Below are 12729 nucleotides of genomic sequence, written 5' to 3'. Positions count from 1 at the left end.
TCTGCACTGGCTGAAAGACTGCCCCACACTGGAGTTCGTAATGTTGCGTTTATTGGAGTAGAACAGAAAGTGCACTTCTATTAAAAATGCGACAGTCCGTGCAGAAACAAGGCAGACGAGCGGATGTGGCACATTTTTTTCAGGGCCCTCCATGCCTACTACTGCATTTCTAGTCTTCCTGTGCTCTGCGTATAAGCCCCTGTTCAGCCAAGGTTTTTACTCCATGACAGTTGTTCTACTGGGTTCGTAGCAATATTGAAGAAAAAAATTCGATGGTTTTCAAGGACTTTCGAGGCCCCGACACAGTAACTTTAAGGACCTCGTGCAATGTGTGTAGTAGTTTGGAGAGGCAATAACTTGTTCAAGAACACCGTTAACTTTAATGCAAACAAAAGAAAACAAAACAAATCGCATTTCAGTGATTTCAAACATTTGAAAGACTGCTAATTTGCCTTTCACCGCCCACCACTAAACGCACACAAGGAAGCATTTCAAGAAAGCGCTCAAAGTTTTTCTGCAATAGCACAATTAACTACTTGGACCTGCAACATTTGCAGTTTTTGAATACTGTTTGGTTTGACAGTGTATGTGATGTCATCTGTTGCCTCAGCTTTTTTCACCATCAAATAAGCAATAGTCATTTCTAATTTCTTTTTATTGTGTCTGTCGCTCTCAATTTACTCTTCACGGCTTCTCTTCGAATGCCTCAACTGTTGAGCTTCCTGCTTCTGCTCCTCCAAGCACATTTGTCGCCGGTTCCATGTGCATAAAACTGGTATCTGCAGCTCCTTTGTAATTTCAACTTTAAGGATGTCGCTTTCCTTCTATTACCTCTAGAGACAATTTTCTGTGACATGCGAAAGAGTGTCACAGAAGGGAAAAAAAGCGCTTGGCAATGTCTGCTAAGTCTAGCCAAGTGTAAAAGTTTAAGGACTTTCCAGTACTTCTAAAAATTCAAGGGTTTTCAATGCCTTGAAAATGGCATTTTAGAAATAAAGGATTTTCAAGGATCGCTACAAACCCTGGATTCTAGCACCTAAATAATTTTACAAGCTTATTTTGGCATGGAGTTAGGAAATTCATGCTTTCTAGCTAACGCTGCACTATCTCTGTACAGTGAAGCCACGAGAGCGCAACTATTTTGGAGTAAAGAAAAATACTGAAAGCTTTTAATACCACTCTTCTTTTTTTCTATGGAGCTTCGTATTGCCTAGTTAAGTTTACGAATGTGCCTGGTTTTGGCGGGCGTTTCTTCGACATTTTCTGGAAGAAGCAGATGTCTAGCCCCCGTATTCAGAAATGTATCTTAATACAAAGCTCATGCTTGACTTGATATAAACGACGCCTGGTGCGAACGTCCCCCAAGACGCTCACTGCCTTTCTTTTGGTGCGTTCACGACTTGCGTCGTTTGGATCAAGTCAAGCATGGGCTTCAAGTTATGATGCATTTCTGCATATGGGGGTAAGCGTGCACAATTCCGGGCAACGCGCTGTGCCATTGACACTGAGAGAAAACGGGGAAAACAGAGTTAACCACTTATGCTCCTAAACTTTCGCGTACCTGTGGTGTGCGTGTATCGTGGAAGAAGAAACAGCGCAAACACAAGGACGAAAAAAAGCATCAACCACACTAGCGCTTCGTGGTGTGGCATGTTTTTGCGTCGTCCTTGTGTTGCGCTGTTTCTTCTAAAATGCTCAACCAACTAGCCGGCAAGTCCATCCTGTGCATATATAAATTGAACACACGCATGAGTGTAGATGGTCTTCGAAGCTTTTAGAACGAGCACTGCCACAGGATACGAGCAGTGCACGCGTAACAAGTGGACACATTAGTCATTTAAACATGCGTGCCAATGCATTTGACGCGGCTATCGGCATAAGCAGTCTCCAAATGCTGGAATGCACGCGCTTCAAAAGGCTAACGATCCGCTGCTAATGCTGGACAACAGCTCACAGCGGACTGAACCAAACTCTAAACTAATGCGCTTGAAAAGAACGCCTACACGGCAGCGTGAGGCACATCGAAATGCCTGGTACTGGCGTCGCAGTTGCTCACCAGTATACGCGCGAATTAAATTCACATACGTGGATGGTTGGCGCAATACATTGTATCCGCGTATTTTGGAGAACATGGACTGGAGAAGCACTCGATCATGAGCTGAACGGCACATTTGTTATTTTCCTGCGGTGACGACAAGCCGTGAATAGTTCTCACGTTGTCGTCTACGTTGTCTTCCTTCGTTAGTCGTAGCAAGGAATGGAAATGATGCAAACGCACACCTATTCCAGTACACAACAGCACAGCACACTGCAGAGAAACCCCACCCACCACAGCCGATTCATCAAATTCGTTTGGTATATATATAACCTCTAAAAGAACACGACTGGGCGTGGCGGCGCTGTGGTGTAATGGTTATGATGTGTGTTTTGAATTGTACAAATGCGAGTGTACGCGGGTTCGAATTCACGTGATGTATAGAGCAATGTGATTCTTGATAAGTATGTGATTTCCTTGACAATTGTATTCTAATTAGATTGTGTGACTCCTCATTGTGAAATTTGCGGAGATATTTGCAGATTAAGTGTTCATTCGCTTTTTTTTCTCCTCAGTGGCGTTCGTGACGCATACGCATAGGCCACTTCAGAGCAGTCACGCCTCACGGTAGGCAGCAAATAGCCAGGAAAAAATGACTTTAAAATCCTGCATAACTTTGCTCACGCCTATTCTGAAGACCGCTTGGAATCGGGCCAGTGTCTCTGAGGAGCCGCCTAGGGAACAGTATATCAGCGGCCCTAATTTGATCTGATTTCCTGCCTGCATGCGTGACCAGGACTTGGCTAAGATGGTATTGGGAAGAGTACTAGCACTCTGTTCTGAAGGAGTACAAGCACTCTGTTTGGGGGAGTAGAAGTACTCGGTCTGGCGGTGTACTATTAACCCTGCGGGGAGAGTATCAGCACTCTGCGGAAGAGTACTAGCAATCCCTTGCGGTGGAGTAACAAAACTCTGTCAGGAGGAGTTGACCTACTCTCTCTCAAAGAGGGTCGATCTACTCTCGAAAAGAGAGTGAAATATGGGACAAGCAGCTACTCCCTCAAAGAGAGTGCCCGGCACTCCCTTAGTTTTTAGAGTGTACCTTTACCCCTTTCCCCAACACAGAGTAGCCAGCCTTTGTTTGCACTGACAAACCTCCATGTTTTCCCCTCTCATTTTTTCCCATTAGGAATTGTCAGTTAGCTTTCTTCAATAACCCCGGCATAGCGACTGCTATTTGTCGGCACATTTACAAGGTGTCCCACGTAACTCGAGCCAAGATTTTAAAAAAGAAGAGCGCGTCGGAAGCGAACTGAACCGGACGCATACTATTCGCAATAGCCTATAGTAGCTCAAGCAACTTTTTGTTTCCCCATAACTCGCTAATTAATAAAGTTCAATTACCCAACTTGTTATTATTGGCTGAGGATCCCAAGTACGATATGCTGATTTGTAGAGCACCTTCAGAAACCACCGATCGAGTTGTTCCCTGTACGATGCGCCTCGCGTACTCCTTTCTTCCGGGTTTCTAAGTAAGCCCGCGAAATATTTTTCAAAAAATCCACGTGACGAAGCGCTTGCGCAGTTGTATCGTGCGTTCGGTGAACACGATCAGCTGCATCGTGACTGGCTACGGGAAAGCGGCAGGGCGTTCTTTATCTCCTCGGCAGCGCTCGACCAGCAGCATGCATTTGCGCCGTCATCAGACGGGAGCCGCCGGCCCAGCTGCCTACAACCGTCATAACGCCCTGCCGCTTCACTGTCGCCAGCCACGATGCAGCCGACCGTGTTCACCGAACGCACGCTTGAGGATACCACTGCGCAAGCGCACCGTCACGTGACTTTATTTTTATATTTCGCGAGCTTCCTTTGCAACCCGGAAAAAAGGACTACGTGAGACGTATCGTACAGGAAACAACTCTATCGGTAGTTTCTGAAGGTGGACAACAAATCTGCGCATCATACTTGGGGTCCTCAACCAATAATCAAAAAGTGGGGTAACTTAACCTAATTAATGAGTGAGTTGTGCGGAAAACAGCAAGATTGCCTGAGTTACTATAGGCCAGTGCGAATAATATGTGTTCGGTTCAATCCGCTTTTGACGCGCTTTTCATTTTTAAATACTTGGCTCGAGTTACGTGGGACGTACACCTTGTACGCCGTTTGCAACCGCTTATTGTAACCATTGAGCGCACAGGAGCAGGCGTGCGCACTGCTGTTTGCGTTGGAGGTGGATAAGCAGCAGGGACTGCGCTCAGCTTAACGGAGCAGCGTAGCACATCACGCTCGCAAAGGGGTATGCTCTGTGCGCACGCACCTACCGTTGCTAATTACGTGGATTGACCATCGCTTTGGTCTGCGCTGCCATGACATGACGTGACTTACAGCCCGTTGGATAGCTGTAAGTCACATCTTCCAGTTCGCTCTTGTTTCCAGAAGAAGACAGATCCAGCTCCATGGAACCGTTGTGATCGGTATATCCGCCTAAATCATCCATATGCGCACTCACATTTTCTACCAGTAGCACCTGGCACAATTTCTTGAATTCATTAATGTCGCTTTTAATGACATCAATCAATTATCTTCATCTCTGCTATCACTACCTGTCTATAGGTAAGCAGCTCCAAGCCACGTCTTGTTGCCTTCCCATGCGCCGCTAATCCATAAATGTTCTTTACATGTCTGTTTTAACCTTTACCACTTCCTGCCTCACCTAATTATCATGCCTTCGCCTTTCCTTGACCCAGTCATTCTGTTGCACCCATCCCATATAAAATTATCTCTAACAGGCAGCTGCGTCCCTGCTGCTTCATAATCAGCATCCATCATCAGCATCACACTCTGTTGAACACTCTGCTCCTAATGATAATAATAAATGATACTAAATGAAATACCCATTTCCATGTATCTATTGTGTTTGTGCGTCAACAATTAAAAAAGGTGGGCTTGGGCCGATCCCGGAGATATTGAAATACTGGGCCGACCCGCGGCTTAGGTGAAGCCGGTTTCAAGCGCTCCGTCCATAATCAATCAATCAATCAATCAATCAATCAATCAATCAATCAATCAATCAATCAATCAATCAATCAAAGGTGGTGTTAAAGTGCCCAGGAACAACCTCGAGTGTCTCAAGCCTGGCGCACTCGGCAAAACAATGCACAGGAAAACAGTGCACGCACGTACACGTGCGTGCATTGTCTTCTAAAAAAGGATTACAGAATGACGAAACACAACAGATATGAGAGTTTTTGTTCAGTTATTGAAATTCCTCTGCAACTCCTTTCAGGAAAATATTAAAATTAGGCATGAAGATATCCAGGCACTCTGAATGGGCGTTATATGTCGCCTGCACTCTATGTATAGAGGGCCACAAAAATCTGAAGCCTGAAAGGTGCGCTGTTTCCTTGTGCCTCAGTGCGGCATGTATAAACGTACATTAGAAAGCAAGTGCGAGCAGCAGATTTTTCCATGTAATAATTTGTGGAGAAAAAGAACATCCCATTTGTTGCGTCTACAGGTGAGGGTAGGTAACGTGAGTGTCTTTGTCAGCTCTTTGGAGATGGAAGGCTTTTCACGGAATCGATGTTTAAATATAGCTGTGAACTTTTTTGCATATATTTTCGAGAAGTTCACAATTTGACCTACAAGTGCCACCACAAACGACGGACGTGTACTCAAGAGCTGGAATTCATACGCTCTTATATAAAGTTTCAAATGACCCAGGTTGTTTGAAGTCTCTCGTCACCCGACATACTGTGCCGAGCCTTTGAAGTGCGCGCTGCCTCGTCTGTTGAGCGGGGGGGCGAGAAACTCAGAGCTATTGAAGTACACTCCAAGGCCCTTTGTTTCCTGAGCTCTTGGCAGGAGAACATCTTTAGTACTATAAGGAAGTAAAGTCCTGTTATTCTTCCGCGTGAAGCCTACAATTTTCGTTTTTGATGCAGTTATGATCAGCTTGTTTCCAGCGCACCATGACGCAAAATTCGCAATGTCCTTCTGAACAGCGGCGCAATCATTAGCATTTTTTTACCGCTTTGAAAGTTTTGCATCATCAGCATATAACAAAATGGAACAGTTTTGAATGACTGCCGGAACGTCGTTAATAAACAGCGAGAAAAGAAGAGTGCCCAGGACAGACCCTCGAGGAACTCCACTTGTAACCTCATAAGTTCTGACGACTGAGCATTTACGCTAACGTAGCAGTACCGGTCGCGTAAGTAGCTTCTTATCAGCGCTGGGACAGAGGGGTGCAGATAAAGTCGTGTAAACTTTTGAAGGATTATTTTTTGGCATACAACATCAAACGCCTTACTGAGGTCAAAATAAATTACATCCAGCTGTCCTTACACACTGCTTGAGAGGCATGCATCATGCAGCTAACGAGGTTGGTAGTTGTGGGTCCTCCCGATATAATCCATGCTGCTGAGGAATGAGTGCACTTCATAATTTCATCCTCTATTAAACAGAATTGACTCGAATCATTTGGATGCTGCTCATAGGAGAGAAATAATAATAATAAAAGAATGCCCGCTGCATTATTCAACTGAACCGCCGACTGACTGAGCTTTTAGTAACTAACTTAAGGAGTGAGTACCAACACCTGGCAAAGGGAATGGCCCCTGCTCACTATGAAGGTATTAGGGAAGAAATAGGCCCTACGCTTGCTGAGCTTTCAGCAACCGCCAAGATTGACACCGTGGTTGTCAGTGCAGGGGCGATTCGTTGTCAAGTGAAGCAAATGCTAGACGACTTAATTCAACCCTCAACCAGTCCATGGGCGTCGCCAGTTGTCCTTGTCAAGAAGGACGGCACTCTTCGGTTTTGTGTGTATTACCGTAAACTGAACAGGGTGACGAAAAAAAAATGTCTACCCCTTCCCCACATAGATGAATCTCTAGACCGTCTTCGACATGCCCGATACTTCTCCTCAATGGATTTACGTAGCGGATACTGGCAGATAGAAGTTGATTAACGACATCGGGAAAAGACTGCTTTCGTAACTCCTGACGGCCTGTACGAATTTAAGGTGCTGCCCTTCGAATTATGCTCAGTTGCCGCGACCTTTCAAAGGATGATAGACACCATGCTGTCAGGTGTTAAGTCGGAATCATGTCTCGTCTATTTAGATGACGTCGTTGTTTTTTCTCAGACATTTGAACAACCCTTGCAGTGGCTTCAGTCCGTGTTTCTTGCAATTGGATCTGTAGGCCTATCATTAAAACCAGAGAAATGCCGTTTTGGTTATCAAGAATTGAAGTTCCTCGGCCACGTTGTTAGTAATAAAGGTGTTCGGCCAGACCCAGAAAACAGTATGGCTGTTGCCGCATTTCCACCGCCAGCCAACAAACGTGACAGGCGCCGCTTCTTGGGCCTCTGCTCATACTACATACGCCTTGTGGATAAAGACTCCACCTCAGCGCCCAGCCGGTTTGCTGAAGCCTGTTACACCACCAACACAATCATTTCAACAAATCGCCATGGACGTGCTCGGGCCCTTCCCTAAGTCTTTAGTTGGCAACCGCTGGATCGTGGTTGCGACTGATTACCTGACGCGATACTGCGAAACTGGAGCCTTCCAGCGAGCCACTGACAGTGACGTTGCGCACTTTTTCATCCACGACACAGTCCTCCAGCATGATGCACCAGCGTTAGTAATTACAGATCCTCGTACAGCTTTCACAGCTCAGATTATGCAAGACGTCATGATGCTTATTGGTACAGCTCATCGCCGAGCCACTGCATACCATCGTCAGACCAACGGTCTTACGGAGAGGCTAAATAAGACAATCGCTGACATGCTTTCCATGTATGTCGACAGCGAACACAAGAACGGGGGCGATGTTTTGCCTTACGTTGTATTCGCATATACAACACTGCTGTTCAAGAAACTACTGGGTTCACTCCTTTCCGGTTGCTCCACGGCCGTGAGGCAACCACCGCGCGGGACGCCATGGTCCTCCCAGAACAATACGACATTACCATTGACACGGAGGAATTTACCCGGCTCGCCTACGCAGCTCGCAAGCTTGCACGCAAGTGAATCTAGAATCAGCAATCCATAAACTTCCAGATGTATAACTTTTGCCATCGCGAGGTTGCCTACCAACCCGCGGTGATCAAGTTTGGGTATCGACCCCGATTCGCCAAGGCGGCCGGTCGGAAAAGTTACTGCGCCGCTACTTCGGCCCCTACAGAGTACTCCGTCGCCTCAGCGAGGTGAACTACGAAGTTCTCCCTGAATACAAGAGTCGGCGATCCCGTCGCGTGCAGCCTACAAATGTTCTTTATGTTTCTAGGATGAAACTGTACCACTCACGTTGACGAGGCCATTCTCACTTCCACTCGCTTTCATCCCGCTTGTGTGACACTTTCCTGTTCACAAACTTTATCCGTGTTGCTGTGTATGTGCTTTGTTTTTTTCCCCACTGTTCCATATTTGAAGCATCGGGTCGATGCTTTCTGGCGGGGGTGGGGGTAATGCCACGAGCATAACAGTTGGCTGTGTCGTGGGTTTGCCGCTTCTGCAGAATCTGAGGCCGACAACGACGATGTCGCACTCTTAGTGAAGGTGTCGGACGGGACCTGTCTGGTCTGCTTCCCTTAGATTAAACTTCATAGTTTTTGTAATATATATATATATATATATATATATATATATATATATATATATATATATAAACGTGACTATATCAAATAAATAGTACATAAAGCTACGGCCTTTTGTCAGCAACTATATGCGTGGTGCAAAAGAAATAGGCTTAACCTAAATGAGTCTAAAACGAAGTGCTTCCTGTTTCGTCCGCAGATATCTGCGGAAATAGCAACTGGGTGCATAACCCTAGGTCCTTACCAAATCACCACTGAAAGATCAGTAAAACTACTTGGAGTCGTTTTTATGGAGCACATGTCTTGGAATGAGCACATAAAAAACCAACCAAGTAATGCTGCCGGTGTGCTAAGTCGTTGTAGCCACTTTCTTGCGACTAATGTTAAAAGGACTCTTTACCACGCTTTGTTGAATTCCCACTTGTACTACTGCGCATCAGTATGGGGAAATACCACACTTACAAACCTACATAAACTACGGTCTATTGATAACGCCCCGTTTCTAGAACATACAGATCCACTTTTTCGTAAGCATAAAATCATAAAATCGGACAAAATTTACACCCACAAATTACTAACAATGTATAGAAGCGCTCAACTCGGAAAACTTGAAAAAGTTTATGATCTAGCAAGTTTAAAGGAAACGATAGCGTTGTATCTCTTTAGGTACCATCCGGCATTTGAAATTCCCTTCTCTCGGACACATTATGGTACAGAAAGGGTTCGACACACAATGCCACTTACATTAAACGCATGCTATGCACGAGATATTGATATACTAACACTAACGAAGAAAGAAATGTTCGGTCTCTGTATAGCCTAAGCTAAAACTTTGTACCCTAAAATAGATGCACTTGATCTAATTATGCTAAGATGTTTGATTAATACTTATGGTGTTATGCTAAAATGTTGTATTAGTGCTTATGGTAATTAGCTAATACGTGTATTGACGCTGTTTCATTTTGTTTTGTTTGTATTTATTGCTTAAATGTTTCATGTTATGTCACGTACATATTCTGTTTATTTCTAAAACGGTAAAAGAAGAAAAATACTTCTATGTATGCTCTTTTCTTGCCTATGTTTTTGCTGTATATTGCCTATGTACGGGTGGCAGAAGCTCAGTCAAGCTGCGACGAAGCAGCTTTTTCTCTTGCCACCTTTTTCGCTCTGCCGTGCATACAAAAGACGAAAATAAAAAGGACTGATTGATTTATAAGTGCTCACCAATACGGAATACTCCACCAGAATGAAGGTTGGTATCGCTGTACAGCTTTTTCTGGAAGCTTCCCCAGCTATCCGCTTCCATATAAATTTCAATTTCAATCTTATTTTCCCATCTTACAATAGAGATGGAAAGGTTGCAGAAAAAAGCTACACCTGGGCAGCTTGACGAGTCTACAAACCTAACGTTCAGCAGGGAGGCAATACTGGAACTTGTACAATTAAAAAAAAACATAAGTATACCTAGGAATCACTAAAGTATACACGAAACAGCAATATGTACACATAAGTAAACTTAAGCCACGTTATTTAAATACATAGTATGAAGCTCTTCGTGCGAACAAGAAAACAAATCAGACTTAATGAGACTATAACCATTAAGAAGAGATGGAAGAATATAGTGAAGGCGTTCTTGTCCAAGTTTAAGTCGCGAGGTGTCGGTACTATCCATTCCTCGCCATGTCTTGTTGGATAGCTTAACATGTTTTTCTTTAGTTCTGCTAATTTGCTGATATTGGTTATATTATTCCTAATTTCATATTTAAAGATGACACTGAGGCGATATTTATAGAGGTTATGTACTTTAATCACTCTAGAATGCCTAAATAATGGTGCACTTGGATGTCGGTATGACGTATTATACACGTCGGAGATATCTTTTTTTGGATTAGGCGAATGCGTTAAAGGTTAGTGAACGTTGTGGTACCCCAAACTAAGTGGCAATAATTCAAACGCGAGTTGAAGATTGAGTTGTAAATAAGCATTTTGGGTTGTGTAGGAAGGATGTTTTTTAAACGCACCAGTGACTTGAGCTATTTCGTTTGAGACGTAATTAACGTGATAATCCCATGACATATTGGCGGAAAATATGACCCCTAGGCATTTGAACTGCTCTATTATTTCTACAGGACGTGAATTTAAAACAGTATCTTCATGCGGTGGGATAAGTTTATTTTTCGGTCTGAAAATGACAGCCTTAGTCTTACCCTCGTTGATCTTCAATGAATTATCTATGGACCAATACTCGAGGGCTTTCATTGCAGCGTTGCGTTGATCGATAAGTTCGGAAATGTTATTACCGGCAAAAAACAGACTTGTATCATCCGCATGGATGACAAACTTTGCGTCATGGTTAATATTTAATATATCATTTATATAAATGTTGAAGAGTAAAGGTCCTAGCGTACTTCCTTGAGGGACACCGCACATGAGAGGTTTCGGTTCAGACTGTTTACCATTAATTAATACCACTTGTTGCCTAAATCACAGATAAGAATTCAATAATGATAGTCCTTTCCCTCGGATACCATAGTGCTGCAATTTATTCAGCAAGATATTATGGTTCATGATGTCAAAAGCCCTTGAAAAATCCACAAACACACCAATGACAATAGCTTTGTTTTCTAGTTGTGTTATTATATATATTCTTTTTGTTCGAGCAACGCAGACTCAGTTGATTTGCCTTTGCAGAAGCCAAACTGAAATGGTGTTAGCAGGTTAAATTTATGAATGAAGTTATGATTTTACGAAGACAGTCTTAGATGAAGCGTTCTTTCAAAGGCTTTTGAGAACACTGGCAGAATTGAAATTGGTCTGTAATTACCAAGAACATTTCGATCTCCTTTTTTAAAAGGGACAACGGCTTTCGCTAACTGCATGTTTTTTGTTGAAAAACTGCAGTTACTAAACCGATGTTAAAGATGTGAGCAAGTATGGGAGAGATAACTTCAGCTTCAGAAGGAAGTGCTACTTAAACGGGGAGCGGAAACAACAGCTTGGTTCATGGAGCTTATTTCAAAGTGGTACACACTTATGTCCTCACGAAATCCGGCAATAGCCTTAAGTCGCACAAACAAGGCCAAATATTCTGAAGCCCAAGAGACATTGCACACGGCAAATGAAGCAATCAGAACTACGAAAATGGGCGCCACATCACACTGGAAACCATCGCAAGCTGGCCTGCTCATATCTTGAAGGTAGGCTAAGACTGCGCGAAAGACGAGGACAGCGAAAGAAACACACAACACACCACGAGCGCAGTGTTGTGTGTTGTGCGTTTCTTTCGCTGTCCTCGTTTTTCGCGAAGTTTTAACCTAGCTTCAAGTACGAACCAACTAGCCCTCAAGAACGTCCTACTGCTCATATAAACTACGGCTGCTCTTCGCCTCCATGAACTGCTCCTAAGTGACGAAGGATATGAGTTCCTTCTTACAAGCAGGCCTGCTCCTGCAAGACTCCTTAAAGAACCTTTTATCGGTGGTGCGGCTTATGAAGCCACTTCCCAGTGCCTACGATCTCAAGTGCGCTCTGAGACTTGTGAGCGTCAGCCAATTTTCGCATACGCCGCGGGCGGCAAAGTACGATCGAACTTGATGGCCGGGAGTACCTTGCAGACCTGCTATACCAGGGGAAGAAGACCTGTGTCAAGAAGGAAGTTGAAGAAATGGACGATTCTAAGTTTTTGTTCATTGGATGAGTGCCGTCAACAGAATGCAGTATTCTGTTTTACCTTGGAGGATTTGTTTTGAAGGGAATGCTGAAACTCGTGAAATCCGCAAAATGCAGAGATGCTCTCCTTGGAACTGCCAGTGACGAGTATGCTTCACTGACAGCAGTGAAAGAGTATGTTTCGGACGGAAGCGACCTTGTCTACACTAGCAGTGGAGTGATGAAAGCCCTGAAGGACTGTGAAGAGCACTTTACGGCCAACAACTCTTGGTGCACGGATAAAATAGTCACGATGAAGTCGCCGCTTCGTTCACTTACAGCATACCTAAGCAAGGTACACCACCGCAGCCTTTGTGTATGCACGGAGCACAAGGAGGGTATATACAGAACACTTACTGAGAGGTACGCAAGAATGAGGC

This window comes from Dermacentor andersoni, unplaced genomic scaffold (genome assembly GCF_023375885.2).
Source record: "Dermacentor andersoni unplaced genomic scaffold, qqDerAnde1_hic_scaffold ctg00000039.1, whole genome shotgun sequence".
Lineage (NCBI taxonomy): Eukaryota > Metazoa > Arthropoda > Arachnida > Ixodida > Ixodidae > Dermacentor > Dermacentor andersoni.
Note: the sequence above shows the minus strand (reverse complement) of the source record.